The sequence below is a fragment of the Pyrus communis genome, chromosome 15, assembly GCF_041283825.1.
Source record: "Pyrus communis isolate YQ-2024b chromosome 15, ASM4128382v1, whole genome shotgun sequence".
Classification (NCBI taxonomy): Eukaryota; Viridiplantae; Streptophyta; class Magnoliopsida; order Rosales; family Rosaceae; genus Pyrus; species Pyrus communis.
The window spans coordinates 7,997,434-8,010,189 of NC_142579.1; the positions used below are offsets into that span (position 1 = coordinate 7,997,434).

Sequence of the window (12,756 nt, forward strand, 5' to 3'; positions counted from 1 at the left end):
AGAAAGAAGGATGATATGAAAATTATTGGAGAGTCAGACAAACGGTGCAACGAGAGAGCAATTTAAAATGTCAATTGCAATTTTTGTTTAACGAGAATCAGGTAGCCATCAATGGACGTCCTGTCACTTTATTTCTTTTTGTTTTTTTTTTTTTTTTTGGAACAATCAATATTATATAGAGTGAGCTATCACTAACGTAGTTCAAATTCGCATTTGACGAGAATCGAACCTAGGACATCTTACTTAGTAGAGGAGAGGAATATCATTAGACCGAAGTACTAAGTGGTCTGTCACTTTATTTCTTAAACTCATTTAAAATGTCAATTGTGTTGCAGTCTTATTAGATTAGAAATGCAATTGTGTAAATCCTATCATATCTAGCATATCCTTGTGGAATTTTACCATATCTCTTAGACTAGATATTAGGGGTCGTCAATTTAGAAGAATTGAAGAAGATCAACAGACATAAATTAATAAGGGGTGTGTGAGAAGTAAAAAGGAGTGTGTAGATAGCACACCTCATATATTATCATTTTAGAGTTGTAATCCTATTAGGGTAAGACATTTACCTTCTCTACTACAAGAGATAAAGGCACAATGGGGTGAGATAAGACACACCTTACAATTACACATCTCTCTCTTCGCTCTTTGCACCGCACTCTCTATGCCCTTTATAATTGTTTAGTAAATTATGACTACAATACGTTATCAGCACACTCTTGACGCTACGCTATAAAGAGTTTGATCTTAAATTAGGGGAGTACTACATTTTAATCATTATTTTTATGATTATTTATTGAATTGATCTACATGCTATTGATTCAATTTAATTTTTCTGTGTTGAACGTGATACAACGCATTAGAGATGCAATTTCATCTTTCCAATAAGGATCTTTTACAAATTCAAAGACTTTTATTGTTTTGTGCCAATCAGGTAGGCTTAAAATAAGAGAAGATATTTGAAACGACTATGAAATATGAAAACATTCTCAATAATGCATGAAACCCTACATTTGCATTTACCTTCTTACACACACACACACATCATGCATTACGCAATTTTTGCTATGTGGAATTTATGAGTCAAAGAAAAAAAAAGAAAAAAAACGAGAAAAGAAAAGAAAAAGATAAAAAGATAAAAGAAAAGGAAAGACAGCTGAGCCGCGGCTTGTAGCTACACTGCCAAGTCGAGCCGAGCCAGTGCACTAGAGCCACACGCTCCTGCAGACTTGCCAAACTGAGCTGCGCCAGGTAGCCAAGCCTTCAGCTGTCAAGCCACTGAGGCCATCTCTAACCAATCCGGCCAAAGGGCTATTGGCAAAAAAATAGCCGGTTTTGACACGAAAATCATCTCCAATTGATGGCTAGGCCAAAGAGCTTCTGGACCCCACCCAGTCAAAAAATTGGAGAATGGGCTAGCGGGATGGCCAAGAGCAGCCAGCCAACTAGCCCAACCCAAACACATGCTACCTGATGTCAAGTTACTGTTAGGTTTGACTTTTTTTTTTTTTTTAATGAAATTTTCAAGAAAAAAAAAATTCTAATTTTTTTTTCTGTAAATACCTAAGCTATTTCTACCCCATTTTTCACATCCTTTTCACCATTTCATATTATCTTACCTCATTTTATTTCAATTATTCACCAATTTTTCACATGATTTTCATTATATAAAGATAAGAAATCCGGAGACTTATTAATTTAGCGACAACTGGCACTAAAAATATGTCCGAAAACCTTATTTTCACATGGTAGTTTAATTCAATTAACCATATTAATTCAGTTAAAATAATAAATTATTGAGGGGGATAAAAAATAACTCATTTCGATTGGAGATGAGTTTTTTTGTCCAACGGACTATATTTTGGCCTATGGTCATTTGGCCTCCTCAATTGGAGATGGTATAAAATATTGCATGACACTGTTCATTAAAAAATAAATTTTTGCAGAGCTACAAGGTTAAACATGGCCCTTTGGGCCATTCGGTTGGAGATGCTTGAGCTGTTACCTAGCCCAACCTGAATTCACCAAAACAAAGGAGTTCTCGCATCGTCTCCTCTATTGATTTGGGCGGCCATCTCGCCCAGCCAACACTCAATAACCACCACCATCGAGAACCTGAAGTCGTATCCTTTGGTGAGAACTGTCATCATCGACGACAATCAATGAGATTCCAGTAGAATCTTGGTCGGGTTTTGGGTAATTCTGATTGAACAGCATCGGTTTTTGGACACCGTTTCAGTTCACAGCCACCCATGTGCTCGACTTCTTCTTTGTTGTCGCTCATCGTGACTAATATCCTTGAGCACCACCTTGAACAGCCGCATGAAAAAGCGTCGTTCCCTTTTTTCGGCGTAACCCATAACCCAGCTTTTCTGGGATTGTTTCAAACCCACTACTTAGAAAGACCTGACCCAGACCACGAACCAAACCCGTGGGTTTCCAAGCCCAAATTGGGCTTTTAGGTTATTTTTTGAGCCAGTTGCCCTTTGGCCCATCTTCTTGCAGTTGTTGGGCTTACGTAACCAACAGCCCACACCAGCTCATGCTGGGTTACACAACCAGCAACATGGGCTGCCTCTTTTTCAAAGACTAAGCACAATTAGGATTCCCTCTTGATTTGGCCCGCAACCTAGCTTTGGCTAGGGTTGCCCACAGCAGAGTTGAGCCTTTTTTTTTTTGGGCTGCCTCCTAATTGGCCTGCAACCTAAATAATTTATGTGTGTAGGCCTTAATCTTTGTATTTCTTTGCTTCTACGATTGACCCCAAATGGTCTCGACCTATTGAAATAATTAAAAGTGACTAACAATCTATTAATCTAACAAGAAATCCAAAATTATTGGCCTAAATCTCACTTTTGAACATTAACGATTCAATATTTTAATTCTTCTTTGAACCGTTGACATCCTTTTGTAGTTCCAAAGCGCTCACACTTGAGTTCTCAAAGCAACACAAATCCATTGCACTTAAATCAGTACCTTGTATTTTGTGTTCTTGCAGGAACCTCATTTTTATGAATTGGAAGTTCATAACTAAACTCGAACCTGTAGTTTCAAATTTAGTGCCTTTGAAACCCGAAGTTTTTATAAAATAATACACCTATGAAGATCGGAAGTTTTTCATATAAATCATGTCTTAGAACCTGAATATTCTAACTTTGATGCTTATGGATGTTTTACTTCCCATAGCCCTAATCACAATCTTATTCCCTCCATTTAGTGGATTGTCGAACCCTCACAAGTTCGATTTCACTAATTTGGACGTTTCTAACATAAATCACTTTATGTCAATACAAGAAGTGAATCTCCACTTGACTATCAAGAAGCTGAGGAACCATTGAAACCACCAATGGCATAGAAGAGCTAAATAAGCCTCTGCCATCATCATCATTCGAAGACTTAGCTACGTGGCTCACAATCGTGCCTATCTTGCACCACGGCTCCTAATCTTAGGTTTTTCGATGTTCTGAATCACTTGGTGCCCTCCGTTTTGCAAATTCAATGTCTAAATGGTAGTTTTAGACAATTCTTCTTAGATTTCACTTTAAAGCTTATAGTAGCTTTTTAACAAATTCATAGGTGACTTAGAGATTAAAAGTGAGTTAGGCAATGAGCCTATTAAGGAAAGGCACTCCGCATACCTGTGAGTAGATCCCTTCAAAACTAAATGTTTTCAAACTATTATTATTATTATTATTATTATTATTATTATTATTATTATTATTATATATGTTGATGCATGTGATTATTGTTGATAATCTTTGAGGAGACTTGTATCTAGTTAAATTTGTTGATATCTTGAGTTCATTGGTGATTTATTTTCACCACATAGTCATCATACATATCGTATAGCTAGCTACGGCCGTAGTTTATTTGCAGGTATTTATCTTTTTAGTAGAGGCTAGAAACACTGGTAGACGCTAGTTATCAATAAGGTAGATGCCAATCCACCTGCTTGCTATACATTTTAATTACTTTGATTTTGTGATTAGTATTACTTTCTTTGATATGACGAGTGATGTGATTTGAGCTTGACTACTATTGTTTTAGTATCATGCGTATGTAGTTTTTACACTTTGTTTTTCGACCCCTCAAGACGTAGCAAGAATAAGGAGAACCCCTAAGGTGACGAGTGGGCTTGGCAATGAGGCATCCATCATCTAGAATTTGGATGATGATTTATTTACTGCAGTTTATTCTAGTTTATAATAATCACATGATCATACTTTCGATTATGCATAGCACTACACCTTTATGTGTTTATTCTTGTGTGAAACTTCTAGCTGCTTTGATGTGACGTGATAATAATGAGATCATATCCCTGTACTTGTGTCCCCAGGTAGGGAGGTTGATTATGAGACTTTGTAGTATCTATTATCTTATTATAAATGAATGAACATATTTGGTTCAAATTCTCTGACATCATAATTATCTTGCATTGGCTTTGTTATTAAGTTAGCTTGTGACACCATCTCTCAATGGGGTCATATGGTTAATTTAGTGACGGTCAGCATATCATGGCCTCGTAACTTGTGTTATTGGGGTCAGGGTGTGTTAAGCTTATCAACTTCTGCTACTTTATTTCCAACATATAGGTTAGTGTGTTGTCAAATCTCACACCCTTACCACAAACTATGGTAGCAACATAGTGCAAAGTATTTGAATAAGTGCACATGGTTAACATAGTTGATATAAATTCTCAGTAATGTATTTCATTGCCTATCAAACATTTTGTATACATTTTTTAAACATTTATTGCTTACAACTACATACAAAACAAAAAAAACACTAAACATTAATGATAGATACACAAACTTATATACAAGGTTACATATCACTAAGTACCCAAACAAAACCTCAATTAAAACCCATTACTTTTACAATAAATATTATTATTAAGGCTTTTTTTTATTGGTGCTCCAAACAATGTTGAATACGTCTTACATTTTAAATAACTTATAAGCCCTAATATGCAATGACAATTTTGACCTAATTAAATATACAAATGGAGCACCACTAGAAAATGGAAGACATGGCCGGCCACCACCGGTTAACACCATCCTATCTGGATGGGAATGAACAAAGCTTCCCACTTAGGGATTAAAGTCACTTGACCATCTCGTATTGCGTTGAACCCCGCAGGTGTTTGTCATAGCAATAGAAGCAAGGGCAAGTAGGATGGTGAAACAATCCATTATGTGGGTAAAGCCCATATGGATTAGGATTGTTTTCAGCATAATGTCCAGAAAAGTATGGAAGCGACGGTTGCTCGTATTGCCTGGGAAAGGGATAAGGAGCTCCACTGTGCATGCGGGACTCAAAAGGATCGCCATATCTAGGATAATTGTTTGAATTATGCGCAGAACGGTGTGGATTATCTGTATAAAATGAGGAGTTTATGTTGAAAGTGTAGTGTGTAAGGATATTATTGGAAGTAATGTGAGGTGTAGTAAGATAAATTTCAATTGAAAAGGAAATGTGGAATGTATTAAGTATTTGGGGTGTATTCAACAATATATAGGGTGTTAATAAAACAACCCTATTATTAATCATTAATGAGTTGCCATGCATTTTTGTTTTGGGAAATTGCTAAGGGACCTTTGCAGGTTTCCTTCCCTTTTTACATGGTTTTTTTTTTCGGGTTTGGAGGTAATCCAAGGTGACAATAAACATGAGGACAAAGCACATCTTACGTAGTCCACTTACACTACACAACTCAAGTAGTTTAGGATAAGACATAAAGATGAGGTCATCTACAACACATCTACCTTGTCTTATCACTAAGGTTATGAAGCCAACCATTCCATTTAGCAAAAACCATGGAAGCCAAAAATTGTTAAGCAAGTAGTACTTTTTAGCTTCGGATTTACACTAAGATGAGGTTCATGCCTTTTCAAAGATAAGAAATCTTACAAAAATGGGGTAAGTCTCATCCCTTTTGGCGCCATCACATAGTTGTTTATAACAAATTGTTCCTTAAAAAATTGGGGAAAAGTGTCCCATTCTTGTTCTTTTTGGCGCCATTTATCCCTTTTTTTTCCTAGGCCAACAAAATAAGTTTTGGTGCCACTTTATGGCCCATTTTGCTAGGCACTCATGCATTGGTTCACCTATTAAAACACACCTTTGACACTTCTCACTCCACACAAACACAAACACACACTGCAGACTTCATCACCTTAATAGCCTCTTTTCAAAAAAAAAATAAAAAAATAAAAAAAAAAGAAAAAAAAAGAAAGGTCCAACATGTCTGATTACTTGACATCCATTGGGGAATTCGACGTAGAGAACCATGTCACTAGAATTTGATTTGAATGCGGAAAACATTGTTGCTAGGGTATAGGTAACATTCTTCAAGGGTTGGATCACCAAGATTGAAAACGAAAAAAAGAGCTTTGTCGGGCAAGAATTGAGTGGTTGAAGGAAATTGAGCACGGGCATGGACTTTGAACTTGGCAGAACCGTATAAAGGTGAGACTCCTCAAATAGAAACTTAAACATTGATTGTATAAGGACAATGTTAGGTGGTTCAAGGTGTCCGGCGAGCTGGGGATGAAGAAGAATAAGGCGTATGAAGCTGTTGTTAAGTTGTTCCGCATGCGCCAAACTTTTTAAGGGGAGCATGACCAACACGGATTGGCATAATATCGACGTTACATACCAACAAAGGTAGCCTTATTCATAGGCACTTGTTCTAGGCGAGGCATTTGCCGCCCATGTTTGTAGTGGGGAAAAGTCGGAAGTTTTTGTGCTTCAACGATAACCAGTTACACTGCCTTTTTTCACACACTGTAAAGGTCCCTTTTGTGTAGTCTTCCAACGTTATTAGTGTCCTTCTTGTTAATTTGGGACATTGGCGTGTCAAGATAATACTTTTGTTCACTTTGATGTAAGATTCAAATACCCGTTCTTTGCAATGACATGGGACTAATGACTACTTCAATTTCACTCTTGTTCACCATTTAGTGTGAAAGCCATTGTATGCTTTCAGTTATGCTTGAAAGAATATAACAAAATATCAAAAGTTTACTTGCTCCAATTTAAAAGTCCTGTATTAAGATACTTGAGAATTTATGGAGCAAATATTGTACATAAATGTGCATGACATGTGCATTATAATTTGAAATAGTAAATTTTCAAAATTTTGCCTCATAGGGAAATTCAAAGGGGGCTAAATTTTGGGCCGCCTTTTTGAGTTTTCAGGTAGGCACGAAATATTTGGTTATCCTTTGAATTTGTGTCTATAAAAGACAACACAATACACCCCTCAAACAAAGACACCCATAACCACACTCAAGTAAAAAAATCTTCATCTTTCCCTTCCACTCTTGCTTCCCCCCTAAAATATTCCCCTTCCCATCCCCACTCTTGCTCACCTCTCACCTACTCCCGAACTGAAGACATAGGTTCGTGGGAGGCGTATGAGGTTGAAGCAATTGTAGGGAGGATTTCTAAGCAAAAGGAAAATCATGTGAAGAACCTCACATCGTTGAAACGGAAATTGAAAAGGGCTCGTCAACCTGTGAAGATGATCATGGCAAAAGAGATCGAGGAGATCATATCAAGATAAAGAAGTTCATGTCATCCACTGCGTACATTGATGCGTTGGGCGAGGAAGGTTATCGGTTGGAACTTTGTGAGGGATTCCAGATATTTCGCCACTATGCAATGAAAGTAGATGTCAACGGGAAACGAGCGGCCGTTGACTATTACTAGGCACTTGCCGTTGGGGCCACTTGGTAGATTGTTCTACGGTTCTTTTGTGTTAGGGATATTTGGAACTCTTTTGTGCGTCCTCCAAATTTTCTTATATTTCGACATTCCGATATAGTTTGTCATAAGAATGACCTTAATGCTTCATTAGTTAAATGTTCAAGTTAAACTCTAGTAGCAAGGTCATATCTTTGAATTTTCTTATATTTCGACATTCCCTGTGTGGTTTGTCATAAGAAAGACATTAACGTTTCATTACTTCAATGTCATCTATGTAATTTATTATTGAGAAATGAGCCATTTGCTTAATCTTAGGACCAAAATAGGATTTTTGGGACATGCACAAAACTTGCTCAAAGGATGCATATGTCATGCACACTACATGCTCAACACACGCACATGATATACATAATGCATACTAAAATTACAAAAGTTACGATAACATTTACATGGCAAGACAAACACTGATCCACTAAGTACTAAAATTACAAAAACATGCACATGGCAAGGCAAACACTGATCCGTTAAGTACTAAAATTATGATAACATTTAAACAAATAAAATGCAAAGTGTACGTAACTTAAATTGCAGAATTTAATAAAAACAATGTAGTCAGATAAATGTTGTCTAGATATGACTTCACAAAAATGCACTCTCACATAAACTATTTATCCATCGCTCTCTGGGTTAGGTTAAAATCAGGCCGCACCTTCTCGAATCCCATCACCTTCAGAAGAGCAAGAATTGCAAAACAGAGATGTGCAAGTTCTTTCTTAATTTTTGGCCACCGTGACCTCGAGAAATGTGAATCATAAGTCGTGATGGTGCTACGTACGAGGTGAACATCAGCCAATAACCAATGATCGCCGTTCACGTGACATAGGATAAATACTACATTAACATCCTCCCATAAACACGTATGTGGCGTAACGCCTACTATGCCTAACGCGACATTGATCAAGTGCCTCGAAGGCATAAAAGTCGGAGCATCTTTCGCCTTTGGCTTCCCCTTGGCCCTAACCTTTGGTTTGGTGTTCTCAAAATCCGTAACTTCATTTTTCAACTTTTCCTACACCAATGCATTGCAACAAAAATAAAGATTTTCGCACATAAAACAAAAACAAAGGACATGTCGATCTATTTGTAAATCACAATGAATTCGTATTAGGAACAGAAGTAAACGAAATTGAGGGTAAGAATAACAACATAAAACTTACCCAGAAAAAATAGTCAGCAGTTGTCCGCCGATCCCCAAAAACTTTGGGATAATCCAATGGTCAATTCCTCAGAATGTAAAGGCCGACGTCGATGTGTTGAGTCCAAGTTGAAATGCATAGTAAAAGGCAATACTAAACACTTGTACTGACTTATAATGTGTGAAACAGAAAGTAGTTAAAAATTAAAAAAAAAAAAATACTTATGTTGATGTGCAATCTACCCTCCGAATGGACGCGTGGTAAAACATTGCTAGCCCACAGTAGCCAATGTGTAAGTCCACTTTATCGCTAGTACGACAAAAAATTAGGTTTTTATTCCAACATGGATAGTTGTGGAATATTCAATTTTTTTAATTACCATCGAAAATGAACGTACATCGGCGAATATGCCCAATTCGTTACGACGTCGACGAAAACCTCCACATCGGGCTTCGGGATACTGCGCATGGGATTCGCGATAAAAACTCTGACATCCTCACCTCGACTATCAGAAAGTTTCCTGTTTTTTTTTTTTGTAGCATTAGAAAGGGGTGAAAGGGTGCACGAGTTGCATTCCTTTACGCTTCCGCCACATTCCTTTACTGAGAAATGGCTCGGAATCAGACAGACTGGCGGGCTTGTTCACTTCAACAGTTCCTCATTTGGCCCATTTTGCTCGCTCACCTCAGTTTTGTCATCTTGCTCTTGAAGATACACAACTTGCCCTTCTCCCAAGTCACCATCCAATTTATACTCCAATATATGCATGAGTGATTGGGCGACATCCTTTACATTGCAGGCTGAAACTATCGTGGGCAGGTCGACATCAAAATCTGGAAAAGTGACACCTCTTATCGATACACCTTTGTCTTTTCCTGTAGGTGAATTTTGTTCGATGGTAGAGGTGTGAGGAGGAGCAAACGATGCATTTAGACCTTCTTAAACTAGGTCATGGTCTTGCGGAGGGGTACCAGATTTATCCAACTTGGTATCCACCACTTATTTTTTGCGTCCGTGGTTATACCAACTTATCCGGGGTCGGGCTCTTCTGAAATGATTGACCAACTGCTTCGGCTCGTAGACAATCAACCTTGGTAGCCAAGGCCTTCTCGGCACCCCGCTCGAACTCTAATTCCTCTAACATTGTCATTAACCGGACCTTCATCGACTGTGTGAACTCCTCAAACTTTCTCCTTGGAAAAACTCATAATCCTATGTATGAAAAATAATGATTTCATCAATTACCCTCGAAAGTGATATTCATTCACAGAAACAATACAACAATGTGTCTAAATTCAAACTGTAATGTACGCGGATCTATGTATGAACCACTGAATTGGAAGTTGAAGGCAACACTCGCTTCCATTGGTGTCTCATGTTCGCCCTTCCCTTTGCTTTTCGATGAAGGAGTTTCCTCAAAGTCATCGTCAACATCCGCAAAACCTTTATATTCTTGTTGCGGTGTTGCTTTCGTAGAAGGCTCAACTTCATCAAACATGTTATTCTAGTAACGCGCAGTAATGGGCTGGACGACAAGCTGCATTCAACAGAATTGATGTTGCATAAGTTAGTATACTCAATTTTTTTTTTTTTTTTGTTTATTTTAAAAATGCAGTAAGTTCATTAAAATTGCAAGAACTTGCTGCGAGATGATATGAAAAGAACACATACCTTTCCTTGAGCAAATAGACCCTTCTTTAGCTTCTCATGTGACGGGTTTATATTGGTGTCCTAATGGCAAATCCGGGGCAATAACTCAAGGTTCTCAATGCACACCCTCAAGTTGTTTTTTTTTTTTTTCTTTAGGTACAGAAACGTTTCGAATAACCAAATCTGCAAATTTGAAACTGATATTGTAAAAAAGTTGCAGCGAAAACGAATGTAAAAGTACGTTAAACTTATAACAAAAAAGAAAAATTAAATTAACTGGAATGTAGTTTATACAAATCCAGATCCCAGCCCCTGATTTCTCTGCTTTTTTCCTTTGATAATGGTGTATTGGGTCAAAGTAGCAGTGGTGATAGTTGGCATCAACAATTGGGACGATGGTGAACCCCAAGGATAGGTCTCCCATTTTTCTTCATTGTCTACCAAGTCAATGAGATGGTACTCAATGGTTGAGTCATTCTCTTTCCCCAAAACAACGAAGTGGACTGTAGCACCAGCTTGTACAGATCATCTTGGTTTTGGCAACTATTAAATTGGTCCTCCAATTGTTTCAACAATATCTTCTTCTTCCCATGAAATACGTATCTATTATATGACATTCCTCTTCTTTCTTTTTCGGCGAGAATTATGCAAGCTTTAGTCCGGTGATCAAATAGAATTAGCGGCTCCAGAAAGTCGCAATATCTTTCCCAAATAGGAAGGATATGGAATCGTCAGTCACTTTATCCTTAATAGCCCTAAGGATAACGTAGTAGTTCAACTGCCTAAACCAATCAATGCGGTCCACGTCAACAAGATTCTCGAAACAAGAATCCTCAAATTTCTTTAGCTGATCTTTTGGAAATCAGCCTCTTATATTAGAAAGACACCCCATCGTGTATGATAGACACGAGATGGTGGCAGAAAGAACTCATCGGGCCAACACATGAGTTTTTTCGGGGGAGAAGATTTGACTTTCGACCTGTAAGATTTTCAACACAGCATTTGAATCTAACAATGATAACCATAAGATTTTACACGCACATCAAATTAATAACACAAACATGCACACATGATATACATAGTATATGCACATTATATGCTCAATCTACACACGATGTGCACTCTTTTATATGAATCAAATTTAAGCAATTCATGAACCAAATTCAAGCAACTATGCCCAACATCTACACCATATAACCAAAGTACAAATTAATTAATTAATTTCCAGCAGTATCATATGCAAATGCACATAATATGTACACAATATGCACAAATGAAAATTAAATATAGATCGAACAAACCATGAACAAAATTAACTTCAAAATACATGCAACTACACAACCCTAAAGCCTAATTCGTTTATTTCCCCCAAATTAAATGTACAAAACAATCAATCTCACCCAGAATCCTAAATTCCCAAATTAGGAAAACCTCAGTTCAAATAATGAAAATTCAATTCAAAACATACCTCTTTCTTGATTTTGCCATTAAAATTGTATGAATCGTTGACCATGAAACTTGCAGAAAATTTGAGTTAAAACAGCAACGGTCCGAAAATTGGAGAAGGATTTGGTTCACGCTGGTCGGTAAATTGGAAACTTGGCATCGCTCGGAAAAGTGGAAAATGATTTGGAAACTTGGCATTCATCGGAAAATTGGAGAAGGATATAAAAACTTGGTGTCGGTCGGAAAATAGGTCGTACTGTTCAGGTTACGGTTCGTCGAGCTGGGGATCGCGATAGTGGTTTTCGGACAAGGAAGAAGAAAATGCTACTGGGTCTTTGCAACAACGCGTTTATATGATAGGAAAATTTGGTTATTTCAAGTTTTAGGTAAGTCCCAGTTCTGTCATATTGTTGTGCCTGTTTGCATGTTCTGTGCATATCCCAAAATTAAGGAAAGATTTTTTTTTATTAGCATCCTACGTATTGTCGAATGCATCCCACGTTAAAATTCAATATTAAATGATTTATGTACAATACTATGCAATGCCAATTTGATCTTATTAAGTTTTAAAAAAAATTAAGAGATTTCTAAATACACTCCACATCACTTTTAATTTATATTTATCTCTTCAACTATAAAACCCCTATCATCTTCCGTCATTGAGCTAAACCATAACTAATGAAACTACAAACGCTTGAGAAACTACTCCATATATGCAGGGGTTCATAAGTTCACATGAGATAAAGAACTATCC

At 37.2% G+C, this 12,756-nt stretch overlaps 1 long non-coding RNA gene across 2 annotated transcripts; it reads right to left on the reverse strand.

Moving 5' to 3' along the window:
• Window positions 1–10,222: 10,222 nt before the first annotated feature.
• LOC148690479 (uncharacterized) lies at window positions 10,223–12,295 on the reverse strand. Of its 2 annotated transcripts, XR_015956487.1 has the most exons (4): window positions 12,025–12,295; window positions 10,834–11,535; window positions 10,578–10,739; window positions 10,223–10,443 (listed from the first exon to the last, which is right to left on the reverse strand). It is a non-coding gene; the product is annotated as an uncharacterized LOC148690479 (long non-coding RNA). The 2 variants fall into 2 exon arrangements; XR_015956486.1 differs by having other exon boundaries at window positions 10,578–11,535.
• Between the last annotated feature and the right edge of the window lie 461 nt (window positions 12,296–12,756).